Source organism: Olea europaea, chromosome 10 (genome assembly GCF_002742605.1).
Source record: "Olea europaea var. sylvestris chromosome 10, O_europaea_v1, whole genome shotgun sequence".
Classification (NCBI taxonomy): Eukaryota; Viridiplantae; Streptophyta; class Magnoliopsida; order Lamiales; family Oleaceae; genus Olea; species Olea europaea.
Window position 1 is genome coordinate 24,776,705 of NC_036246.1, and position 13,537 is coordinate 24,790,241.

The window sequence follows — 13,537 nt, forward strand, 5'->3', positions numbered from 1 at the left end:
AAGACTTGTCGCGCACTTTGTCACAATTAAAGCATTTTCCTTGAAGTTTCTTCTTAAGAATTCCACATTTCAGTCCTTGTTTGGTCCTTTAGCCACCGGATGGTCCAGACTTGTTTTTGTAGTTCTTACTACTTTGATCATGCTCCACAACATTAGCTTTAGCAGCACCAAGATTGAACTACTTCTTTTCGGAACTCTTGTTGTCTTCTTCAATTCGAAATCTAACAATTAGTTCTTCGACGTTCATTTCCTTTTGCTTGTGCTACAAATAATTCTTGAAATCTTTCCATGTTGGGGGCAATTTTTCAATAATTGCAGCCATTTGAAAAGTTTCACTCAAAATCATCCCTTCAGCATGAATTTCGTGAAGAATCACTTGGGGTTCTTGCACTTGACTATAACTATTTTGGAGTCCACCTTTTTATAATCTAAGAATCTATGACAACGAACTTTTTAAACCCTGCATCCTCAGTTTTATATTTTTGGTCCAAAAACTCCCACAGTTCCTTAATAGTTTTCATAGTAATATACACATTATATAGCGTGTCTACTAAGCTGTTCATAATATAGTTTCGGCACGAAAAATTCGAGTGGTTCTAGACATCAAGTGCACTAATTGCTTAAACATCTCCTTCACCCTTATTGAGTTTTGGAGCAGTCTCAGTTAAAAATCTCGCAAGATTTAAAGTGGTTAGATAAAATAATATTTTCTGCTGCCACCTTTTGAAATTCAAGCCATTGAATTTCTTCGATTTTTCTCCATGATTAACCAGAATATTAACGATATGACCAGTTGTTGGAGCCACTGTTTGACTTACAACATGACTTGGCAATTTAGTCACATTCTGAGCCACAACAGAGCTTAGCCCTTGATTCACAGCTGAGCCCATAGTCTGATTTCCAGTATGCATAGTTTGGGTCACATCCATGTTGGTCGATTCGGTTGCCATTTCTGAAAATCAAACAAGAAAATTAGTTTCTAAAATTAACAGTATAAGAAACCAATTTTTTCTCAAAGAATCTATTTTAAGTTTGTTGGAATATAGTGGAGTTGATGAAACTGGTTATCGCATACCATATATGTAGTTTAGATACCGATTTTAAACATACTGTATATGCAATATATCGTATATGCAGCTTACTGTATTTATAGGAAGCTTACCGTATATGCAGCTTACCGTATTTATAGGAAGCTTACCGTATATGCAGCTTACTGTATTTGATAGCTCATCGTATATGGCACCTCACTGTATTTGATAGCGAAGCTCACCGTATATGCGTAAAATTAACACAAACTGTTTTTATTAAAATAACACAGATTTTTTTTTCAATAGAAATATCGTATTTGTAACATACATATATCGAATTGCATTTACCAAATGTTAGTAAGAAGATTCGGAGATATATATATTTTTTATTTTTATTTTTATTTCTAACATAAATATAAAAACAAGTAAACTGCAAAATATATAAATCTAGTAAATTGCAAACGTGTAAATCGCTAAATAAATAAATAACTTACAAGAATAAATTGCAGAAGATAAATAAAATTTCAACCCGACACCTGTGCGAGCACAGTTTCCTTAAAACAGATTTGCCCCTTCACCGTAAGTGCTTGAGGTCTAATCCGAGCGCCTGTTTTTCATGATACAACGATAAACCCCGTAGAATATGAGCACCACAGAAACTACTCCGACGAACTGAGTTTGTATTCGAACAATATCACCACGACTACTAGAGATGGAAATTGAGATTATGTATATGCAGACAGAACAAAAGTATTTTCTGGTGCGAGACAGAGAGATTTTTTTTCGTATGTATGAATTGCTGGAAAATTGAAATTTAATATAACATAAATCTGTCCAATAACTTCTTGGCAATAAACACTAGCCACTTCAGTTTCTACTGGAGTTTTGGAAACTCAAAAGTCAGTTGAAGAAAGCAAAAAATTGCAAAACGTGGACACTCCAAACGAGCCAATTTTTGCTTCGTTCAATCCGACATTCGTGCACGTAGGTCGCGGCGCACACAAATTCAAAGTCCGAAGGCAATTTCGGTCTGTGATTTGCACCTCTCCTACGTTCGCACGTGGAGAGAGCCTTTATACTACACATGATTATACATTTCCAATATATAGCCATATTTAAAGTGGGTCGTGCTTTCATATTTTTTCTATGTGGGACTCAACTCATTTTTCTCACATAAATCATTTTTTAAAGGTCATCTTTGAACTCCAATTTTTCATTCACCTAAGCTTCATTTTTTACAAATAAATATATGATTTTAATGCTCTCACGGAGGAGAACATGGATCAACTTTGATCTTTTAAATTGGACCAACGGGTACCACTGAAAAATTTTGCCAAAAACGAGCCATTTACTCATTTTTTCCAACACGATGAACATACAAAAGCCACAGGTCTTGAATAAGACTTAAGATCTTGGATTTTTACAGATTTAAAAAAACCCGCAAAAATGAGATTTTTTGTAGTGCATCAGAATCCTGGCTAGAAGATATAAATATATGATCACTGTTATGAATTTAGAAGATTGTAATGTGTAATTTCTATGTGCTTTATTGCAAATGAATCCAAGGCATAGGTGCATTGCACTTAAGAGCTGAAATTTTGCAATTTTGTACATTGTTGCAATTTTGAAATTTTTGCTCTGTTGTAATTTTGTCCCTGTAATTCTTGAACTCGGGATTCTTCTTATGTATCGATTTATTGCAACTAGAAGACTTTATTTGCACCAATAAATGTTGAATATATTGTTTTCTAGCACCATGGGCTACACAACGTATTGGTATAAATATAGGTAGATCATACAATTGAATTCATATGTAATGTTTAAAAATGACACCAAATGAAATTGTAATTGTTGTATATGTTGACTGAACATGATCATTTTTTTTTGTAGCAAAATAAAGTATGGATGACATGCAAGACAAGCATGACGATGTTTTGGTGCAATATGATAATAAGAATGTTCCAAAGTCCATAAACTTAGTGTAAGGTGAAACATCAGGTGGAGATGGTGGAATTGTGCTCGAAGTGGGGAAAAAGATATGTATTAATTTTACAAGAAGTATGCTTATGCAGTGGGTTTTTCAGTTAAGAAAATGAATTCAAAAAGGGAGGATGATAGAGTTTTGAGATATGTGACATTGACATGTAGCTGTGAAAGAGAAAGAATCGATAACAGTAGCGATTCTTTGAAGCTACAATCAACAGTTAAGATGGATTGTAAGGCCAGAACAGCTGCATCTTCTGATATTCTGGGAAACTGAAGAATTAATGCGGTAAACCTCAACCACAATCATGAAACAGGTCCTTTTAAATCCAGGTTATATTGAAAATGATTGTCAGAACTATATAGAACGAGTGAGGTGATTGAGACTTAGAGAAGAAGATGTTGCAGCAATTCAAACCTACTTTTCAAAACTGCAAGCACGATGTTCAAGATTTTACTTTAGTATGGATTTTGACAACGAGTCAGGGCTAAAAATTGTATTTTAGACAGATAATCGATGTAGGCAGACATATAAGGTGTAACACCCAGAATATTTATTTACTTTTTTCACATGGATCTAAATTTAATGTTGGTCATTAGCAAGTAGAATAGTCCATGTCTAGTTTTGTCATCACACCAAAGCCTAAATGTTAAGTGATAAGTTTATTTCTTATATATATTTTATGAAATTTATCGTATATTATATTTTGATTGAATATTTAAGTATCATAAAAATTGAAAAATTATATCAATATTATACTCATTTTATAGCTCAATCTAAATAACATGAATTGGCTCAAGAAGAAATAATTTTGGACTAGTTATATCTGAGCTATTTTGATAGAAAGAAAAGTATTCTAAAATTGATATTTCATTAATAAAAAAATTATATATAAAATAATAAAAGAAAACCTCACATCAGGTACTTTTTTATTCAAAGTCAAATGATATTATAATTTGATATAAATTAAATTAAACATGAATCATTCATTTATTTAGATAATAATTAATTAATTGACCAATTGAATTTTCAAACATAACTTTTGCATGTTTTGGAATTGATGGACGTTTTAGTTGATTGGTAAGCATGCATGTGAATATTATGCATATATAATATATGTTACAAGTTTTTTCTTTTACCATGCATAAAGTGGTTTTCACACGTTAACACACACTTGTTGAAAAGGACTATAATTTCACTAAACATATTCAAAATTTCACAAGTTTGGGATCTTATTCTCTTACAAACATTCTACTCATTTTTAATTTTTGTCTTAAGGAATATTTTCAGGATTGGTGATATCAGTTAAGGTAAGAAGACATAATGCAAAATGTGGCAAATTCTTATTTCTTGTTATTTATATAAATTTTGGCATGAAATATTATAAGGTTTTCAGGTCGATTTATATATTAAATCCCACAGGATAGACCGTTTGGTTAGTTATGTAAATTCTACGAGATGTAGGAATTCTTAAAAAATCCCTTGAACTATTGAATATCACGATCAATTTGCTCTAAATAAAAAATATCGGTATATTATGTCATTTTATATGTATATCATATTAATAAGAATATGCACATATTTTTACTGAGCATTTCAAAATAATCACTCTTACAACAACTTTTCATATTAGAACAATTGGGTGGACGCATGGCACATTGATCGAGTGATACTTATGGGTCGCCAAGTAATATTTCGAGAGATGAAATTTTGCAAAATTTTTATTTGAAAAACATTTTCATGTTAAATTTCATGCACGTCATTTAATATTTTTTTAGTATTCAGACATTTGACATTCTATGTTATATATTTAAATTGATGGTTTGAGATTGTAGTATTTCAAAATTTTATTTATTATGAAAATTTTCACTTAAATTGTTAGTTTATTATTATCGATTTACCAATCAAATCTTTAAAAAAAATAAAAAATAAGAGAGAGAGAGAGAGAGAGAGAGGTGAATTTCCGTTTAAATTAGATAAAGAAGATTCTTGATAACGCTTCAAGTCTATTTTTATTAAAGAAAAAATTTAAAAATAGATTTCGTGGCATTACAACTTGATATCAGAGTCTAGGTTCTACCTTTCTATAAATCGGGTAAAAATTTATATTTTCACATTATACATAATTTGAATTTTCATTAAGGTATAACTATTGTTATTTTCTTGCCACTATAAATCTATTTTTTTTCTTACCAATCACTGGTCAATGCATTTCATCGTAAAATGTTGTAAATTTATGGTAACATTAGTAGCATACTCCTCCCAAGTACCAACAAAACTTTGACTCTGAATTTTTACTTGACATCTGAAAATAAGTGAGCAATAATCATTGTTTTATTGTATTTCTCAAAAATTTATATAAATGATAAAAGACTTTTGTTGATAAATTTCCTTTGGGCAGACTAGTTCTGTAAATTATGTTTGGTTCGAAAGTGACGGTGTTAGTTAGTTTCCAACATGGGGGTGCACGTATCTCAAAACTTTTTACCTTCTATATGTGTGTCTATTTAAAATGTTATGCATCTTTGTGTCATTTCAAAGTTAATTATCAATTCGATGGCCATGAGTTTAGTTACAGGACCATGATACTGATTACAAAATCTTTTTCTAAATCTTTGTTTCTTGTCTCATTTTTTTTCTTTTTTTCAATTGCATCTTCAAAGTCTCGTTTCAAACTTTCAAATTGAATCGGTAGCAAGGAAAGATACCTTTTTTGCGAGGTTGGAATCTACTACATTAAAAAGGAAAATCGAAAAATGAATCATCAAAATTCTATAAGAATGGATAGCGTCGGTACCTAAGATTCAATGAATATAATAAGAATTTAAAATTCACAAGTTAATGTGCTCATAAGCTGCATTCATTGTATTTCCCAAAGTGGTTGAAGGCAAAGTTTACATATTTATGCACCATTCAATTTTTCCGTGTTACGCATAAAAAAATGTTGATGTTATTAGGAAAGAATAACTTTACAATTTGAATAAAATGTTGTGGACAACTATTGAAAAAAAAAAATTAATAAATTTCTAAAATAAATGAAATTATTTTACTCTAGTAGTTTCAATATAACTTATCAACTTGTTACGAAAATGATTTCTTCTTATGGTCTGCACACGTCTACTTATTTATTTTTTTCACTTGTATGAAATTTTCATTAAGCAAGTATTTAAAATGAAACCTGTGGCACTATCTACTACCATCCGATGAACCCAAGGTATAAATGAAATATTATGTTTCAGCTTATTTTCAAGCGTGATTTATGTATCATTTAAGTTTAAATTCATGAAATGATTATAATTGAATGTCTAGAATAAGATATGTTATGCAAATTATTTTATTTTAATATACATGAAGGCATGCTAATTAGCCTTTATATTAAAATCACAAGAGCATAATGTATTGTTTGATATCACTAAAATAAAACATAATTGGACACTTCTGTGATGGACATGGCTAGAATTTATCAAAACCCAAAGTATAAATGAAATATTATGTTTCAGCTTGTTTTCAAGCATGGTTTATGTATCATTTAGCTTAAATTTATGAAATTATTATAATTGAACGTCTAGAATGAAATATGTTATGCATATTATTATTTTGTTTTAATATACATGAATGTATGCTGATTAGCCTTTATATTAAAATTATAAGAGCATAATGTATTGTTTGATATTACTAAGATAAAATATAATTCGACACTAATGTGACAAACATGGCTAGAACTTATCAAACCATTAAAAAGACTACAGCTAGTAGAGCAGCATTGAACTGTAGGTTCATCATTCAATCCCATGAGAATTACGCGATTAACTCGACTTATTCGCTTGTCAAACACATGCAAGACATCTATGAAAGATGTATAGCAGTTGTCGATATAGGACTGGAGATCACACATATCGTGACTATGAATAATCTCATGCAATCACTTTCACCTCAATGGAAGACATTTGAGTCATGGTTAGGGATGAGATGCTAGAAGGTAACCCTCCAAAGCATCCAAACACGATTGAGTTCGACATATATTGTTAAACCCTTCTAGATAGGTGGAATGAAAGTTTAGAACCTCAACCAAAAATAGTATATGAGCTTGATAATGAGATTGAGTGTGATCTTGAACTAGAACCTTAGTTTGAATCAGACGCGGAGGAAGATCCCAAATAGGAGCATCGGTTGGAGTTAGAAAATGATCTGAGCATGAACCTGAACCACTAGTTGAGATGGACGTAGAGTCCGAGCCTGAGACAGAAGACTCCTCCGAAGATGAAGCTCCATCAATGAAGATTCACAGGATTCATAAAGATTAAAAATTTAGATTTTTTCCTTTATACTTTTTCCTCCTTTATGTTACTGGGAATTAAAATTTGTTGAACTATTATATATCCTAATTTCAAGGAGTATTAACCATAAAAATTTTAATTTCCTTGAGCATATTGAGCTACTTTGTTGTTCAACATTTCTAAGACACTTTATTTATGTTGATTTAAAGGAAATGGTAGTAAAACAAAATCAAGTAACTATATTCAAGGATCTGATAAGGGCAGTGCACAACCTGGGTAGAAATTAGGCACCCGCACCTCCTTGAAATAGAATGACAAATACAAACAACACGAGTTCAACAGTGGAGTAGTTTTGCTGTTTCAATCCTCCATCTTTCGAAGGCAAAGTAGGCCCTTTGACAGCCGAAGAGTGGTTAAGAAGGCTAGAACGAATTTATAAACACATGACATGTACTAATGTATAAAAATTATCATGTGTCGAATTTATGTTGGTTGGAGTAGCAGGCCACTGGTGGGAGTCTATTTCCCATACCAGAAAGCAAGCACGACAATGTGCTATAACTTGGACATAATTCAATTAAAAAGTAATAACAAAGTACTTTATCCCATCCTTGAGGGATTGGAGAGAGGCGGAGTTCCTACAGTTGAAACAAGGAAATTCGTAGCTTGATGGGTATGAAATGAAGTTTGAATAACTCTCTAAGTATGCAACACACCTTGTAGACACCGAGCCAAAGAAGGCTAGAAGGTTCGAACTAGGGTTGCCCCCAGAGATTAGATGAATCATGGCATCTCACCATATGACAACCTATAGTGAAGTGCTTCAACGAGCTCAATTAATTTCTGATTGTCTGAAAATGGATCGGATGACTGAGAAAAGTAATGAATCTTATGGGAAACGAAAGTGGAATGGATTGAATAAAGAGAATGGATTTGGACAATTTAAGAAGACCAATATAGGATTGGGAATAGGATCAGTAAATCAAATAAAGTTACTCCACGATGCCCTAAATGCAACAAGGCTCATGGAGAAAAATGCTTATTTGGAAAGAAAAATGTGTTTTATCGATGTGGCCAAGAAGGCCATTTTTGCCTTCGATTATAGAATATACCCACCTAAGAAAGACTATGAGCATGACAAAAAAGTGAAAGCCAAAGTCTTTGCTTTAACTCGGGAAGAGGCAATAAAGATTCAAACGTAATGGCAGGTATTCTATCAATATCTGAACTATCTGCATATGTTCTTATAGACTCAGGAGCTACTTATTCATTTATCTCTATCACATTTATTACTAAATCATGTACTACATGTGAAAAATTTGATAGTAGCTAGAAATTTCAGTCCTATCGGGTAGAATTTTGAACACCAATCAAATCGCTAGATCAGTAAAGTTAGAAATGTATGGAAAAGAATTTATAGCAGATCTACACCTCCTGGACACGAAAGACTTTGATGTCATTCTAGAAATAAACTGGTTGGGAAGCAATTACGCAACCATCCGATGTTTCAAAAAGGAAGTAATTTTTCAGAAGCTTGGGGAAGAAAAGTTTCGATTTTTGCTATACGAGTTAAATATTTACCTCATCTCGTATCGACCATGAGGTAGAAAAGAGTTAAAGAAGAGATCTTGTCAGGGATTTCTAGTACGTATACGTGGAACCTAGCAATCGGAGCTCACTATTGGAAATGTGCCGATTGTACGAGATTTCATTGATGTATTCCTTGATAACTTACCTGGCGTACCACTTGACAAGTAATTGGTGTTTATAATTGGCCTCATACCTGGAGAACTCCAGTGTCTAAAGTTCCATAAAGGATGACGTCAAAAGAACTACAAGAATTAAAAATACAGTTGCAGAAATTGTTGGATAAATGTTACATTCAACCAAGAGCATCTAGTTGGGATTCACCAATTTTATTTGTAAAGAAAAATGATGGATCAATAAGGTTGTGCATTGATTATAGGGAAATGAATTGGTTGACTATCAAAAACAAAATTTTCCTTCCTCGAATTGGAGACCTCTCTAATCAGTTGAAGAGTACACAGTATTTTCCAAGATTGATTTAAGGTCTGGTTATCATCAATTGAAGGTAAAGGCAAGTGACATTTTGAAGACAGCATTTAGAACTCGCTATAGTCATTACGAGCTCACGATAATACCTTTTAGATTAACGAATGCTCCTGCAGTATTTATGGATTTGATGAATGGGGTGTTTCATCAGTATTTAGATCAATTTGTCATTGTCTTCATCTATGACATTTTGGTGTATTCAAATAATAAGAATCAACATGAACAACTCAAGATAGTGTTGGAGACACTATGAAGTGAGAAATTGTATGCCAAATTCAAGAAATGTGAATTTTGGTTTGATCGTATAGTTTTTCTTGGTCATGTAGTTATGGCACAAGGGATTGAAGTAGATCCTTATAAAGTTTAGGCAATAACCAGCTAATATGGACCAACAAATGTAAGTGAAGTTCGTAACTTCTTGGGATTAACCGATTATTATTGGAGATTCATTGAGGAATTCTCCAAAAAACTGGACCGATGACCCAACTAATCGAAAGGGTGTAAAATTTCTATGGACTAAGAAGTGTGGGGAGAGCCATCAAGAACTGACATATAAATTGGTTACAGCTCAAGTTTTAGTTATACTAGAGAGTCCAGATGGATTCGTTATATACATTGATGCTTCCAAACAAGGTTTGGGATATATACTGATGTAGTTTGGGAAGGTGATTGCATACACTTTAAGACGATTAAAATAACATGAGCAAAACTACCCTTCGCATGATCTAGAGTTGGCGAAGGTAGTAAATGCTCTAAAAATATGGCGTCACTACATTTATAGGAAAAAGTGCGATATTTATACGGATCATAAGAGCTTGAAATACTTCTTCACTCAAAAGGATTTGAATGTAAGGTAGAGAATGTGGTTGGAATTAGTTAAAGATTATGGCTGCACTAGGTATTACCATCTGAGTAAAGCTAATATAGTCATAGATACTCTTAGTAGAAAGATAGTGGGAAAATTAGTAGTTTTATCCACAACTCAAGTACAGCTGATAAAGGAGTTTGATAAATTGAGAAAAATCAAGGCAGAAGTTGGTATAAGTAAAAGAAAGAGTTTTACAATAGCAGATGACAATACATTGATGTTTGATGGAAGATTATGTATACCAAAGGATGAAAGGATAATAACTCATTATGCCCCGTATTCAGCATATCATGGTGGTACTAAAATGTATCGAAACCTTCGCTATATATTTTGGTAGAGGAACATAAAAAGGGAGATTGGCCTATTTGTTAAGAAGTGTATTGTATGTCGCAAGTTAAAGCAGAACATCAAAGATCATCGAGACCATTAAATTCATTGAAAATTCAAGAATGGAAATGAGAGCAAATAACTATGGATTTTGTAGTGGGTATTCCAAAGTCAACAAAAAGACGCGATATTGTCTGGGTAATTGTGGACATATTGACAAATTCAGCTCATTTTCTTCCAGTAAAAATGAACTATAGTATGTATCCGTTTGCTCAATTATATGTTAAAAAATTGTTAGGCTGCATGGAGTTCCAGCATACATCGTTTCAGATCGAGATCCAAGATTTACTTCTAAATTTTGGAAGAGCATATAAAGAGCTATGAGAACAAAGTTAAATTTTCAGCACTGCATACACCCCTCAATCTGATGGACAATCTGAAAGGACTATTCAAATCTTAAAAGACGTGTATCGGGCATGTGTTTTGGATTTGGGAGGTAGTTGGGAATCACACCTATCAATAGTGGAATTTGCATTAAAAAATAGCTTCCAGGCTACTATTGGCATGGCTTCCCATGAAACTCTCTATGGTAGAATGTATAGATTCCCGGTTCATTGGGATGAAGTTGTAGAAAATCGAATTTTAGGTCTAAAAATTATTGCAAGGATAGTAAGAGCAATTGATAAAATTAGAAATAGAATAAAATTAGCTCAAGATAGATAGAAAATCTATACAGACCAACGAAGAAAGTCGATATAATTTGAAGTTGGTAAGAAAGTGTTTCTAAAGGTGATACAAATAAAAGAAGTTCTTCGATTCGACGAGAAGGGAAAGTTGAGACCTCGATTTATAGGTCCTTTCAAAATTTTAGACAGAATTGGGAATGTAGTGTGTTGTCTAGCATTATCACTTGGACTATCAGTAGTACATAATGTATTCCACATATCAATGCTTAGAAAGTCTGTGCATGATCCCGAGAATGTGATAAGCTATGATTCATTGGAAGTACAAAACGATCTAACGTATGAAGAGGCTCCTTTAGAGATGTAGGAAAGTATACGCATTAAGAAATAAGAAAGTTGCATTGTTTAAGGTTTGATGGAAAAATCATAAAGTCGAAGACGCTACTTGGGAGAAAAAGGAGGAATAAAAGTTAAGTATAAAGAGCTTTTCAACTAAATAACGAGGAAGAAATTATTTTAAGGGGAAAGTGATGTATCACCCCGAATTTTTATTTACTATTTTCACGTGAATCTAAATTTAATGTTGGTCATTTAACAAGTGGAAGAGTCCATGTCTAACTTTGTCATTACACTAAAGTCCAACGGTTAAAGTGATAAACTTATTTCTTATATATATTTTATAAAATTTATCATATATTGTATTTGGGTTGAATATTTAAGTATCATAAAATTTGATAAAATATAATAATATTATACTTATTTTGTAACTCATATAAAATAACATAAATTGGCTCAAGAAAATTTTAAAAATAAATTTAAAGACCAAAAAATAAAAAAAGGGGAAAAAGAAAATAAAACTCTTCTTCTTCTTCACCCCACTCCGAACCAGGGGCGGATCCAGACGTCTAGTATTGTGGGGTCAAAATTTTAAAAATGATTTTTTTAATAAACAACATAATATCAATAAAAATAAGTTAATATGTATTTTGACACTTTGAAAACGTCGTATAATTACATCATTATTAATAATATTGAATAAATTTTGCTACTTGTATAGTTTTGTTTATCATTTCGTTGGTAAATGCTGAGCTAACATTGAGTAAATTAAATTGAATATAGAAATTAAATGAATTGAAATAAAATTCAAGTTTAGTTCAGGAAGTAAATGAAATTCAAATTTAAAGCAAACATATATAATTCGAAAATAATTCGAATTGCATTTAATCCGTAACAATCCTAAAAAATTTACGTCATATTTAATGTAAGACTTTCGAATGAAATGATATAAATTATATTGAAAAATTTATTGTGCAAAAATAATAATTAATTGAATTTTTTAAAAGAAAAAAAGAGTTAGACGTCTTTTTTAAGGCGTACGTTTGATACATATTTAACTATTTTCGATATCCGTTTGGACCATTCGATATGAAAACGATGTAGTTTTCGAAACAAACTTTTATATGGCATAGACGATTTGTGGATTCAGATAGCACATGATTGCAAACGAATTTTTAAAGTTAGAATATTATTGAAACTCTCAAAATATTAGTTTCAAACAGCCTACTTTAACATGTCATAACTTTTGTTATAATTGACCACTTCGCATGCCATTAATGAGTGAAAAACTAGGTCATGAGCACTTCGAAATGGGATTAAGAATGCAATATTTTGACTTCATTTGATATCCCGACGAGTGCATCAAAGTAGATTGTAAAAATTAAAAAAAAAAAGGGCAAAATTTTGTGGGGTCATTTGACCCCACATGACCCCATGTGGGTCCGCCCGTGCTCCGAACCCCACCCCAACCCCTACCCCTATGCCACCCAAATTGAAACCAGAAGATTCACTGGCATGCCATTGAACTATCAATTTCTGTTGCACTGCTACTTCTCTTGTGGAAGTGAAACTCGTGAAAAACGTTCAAATTAAACGAGCAAGACGAGAATAAAGAAGAAGCACCAGATGAAGAATTAGATGAAGATGAAGATGAGCACTTTTTGTTGCTCCTGAGAACGAGAACCTCCTATAGACATAATTATCCTCACGAATCTCCTCTTTCTCAATGCTCTTCATTATAGTAGATAGACTTGGATATTTTGCAGCTCCTTCAGTATTGCCAAATGAATTCTTATTGTTGGACAAATTTTCAGAAAAGCTGTAGCCTTTGCACAGGAGGACTCGTCAAATTTTCTTTTGGGTGATATTATTTGTGATGTTGTTTGAGATTGACAGTGGTGGTGGCGACGGTGGCGAAAGGCCAGTGATTTTTCTAGTTTTAATTTGCGTGGGGTGGGGTG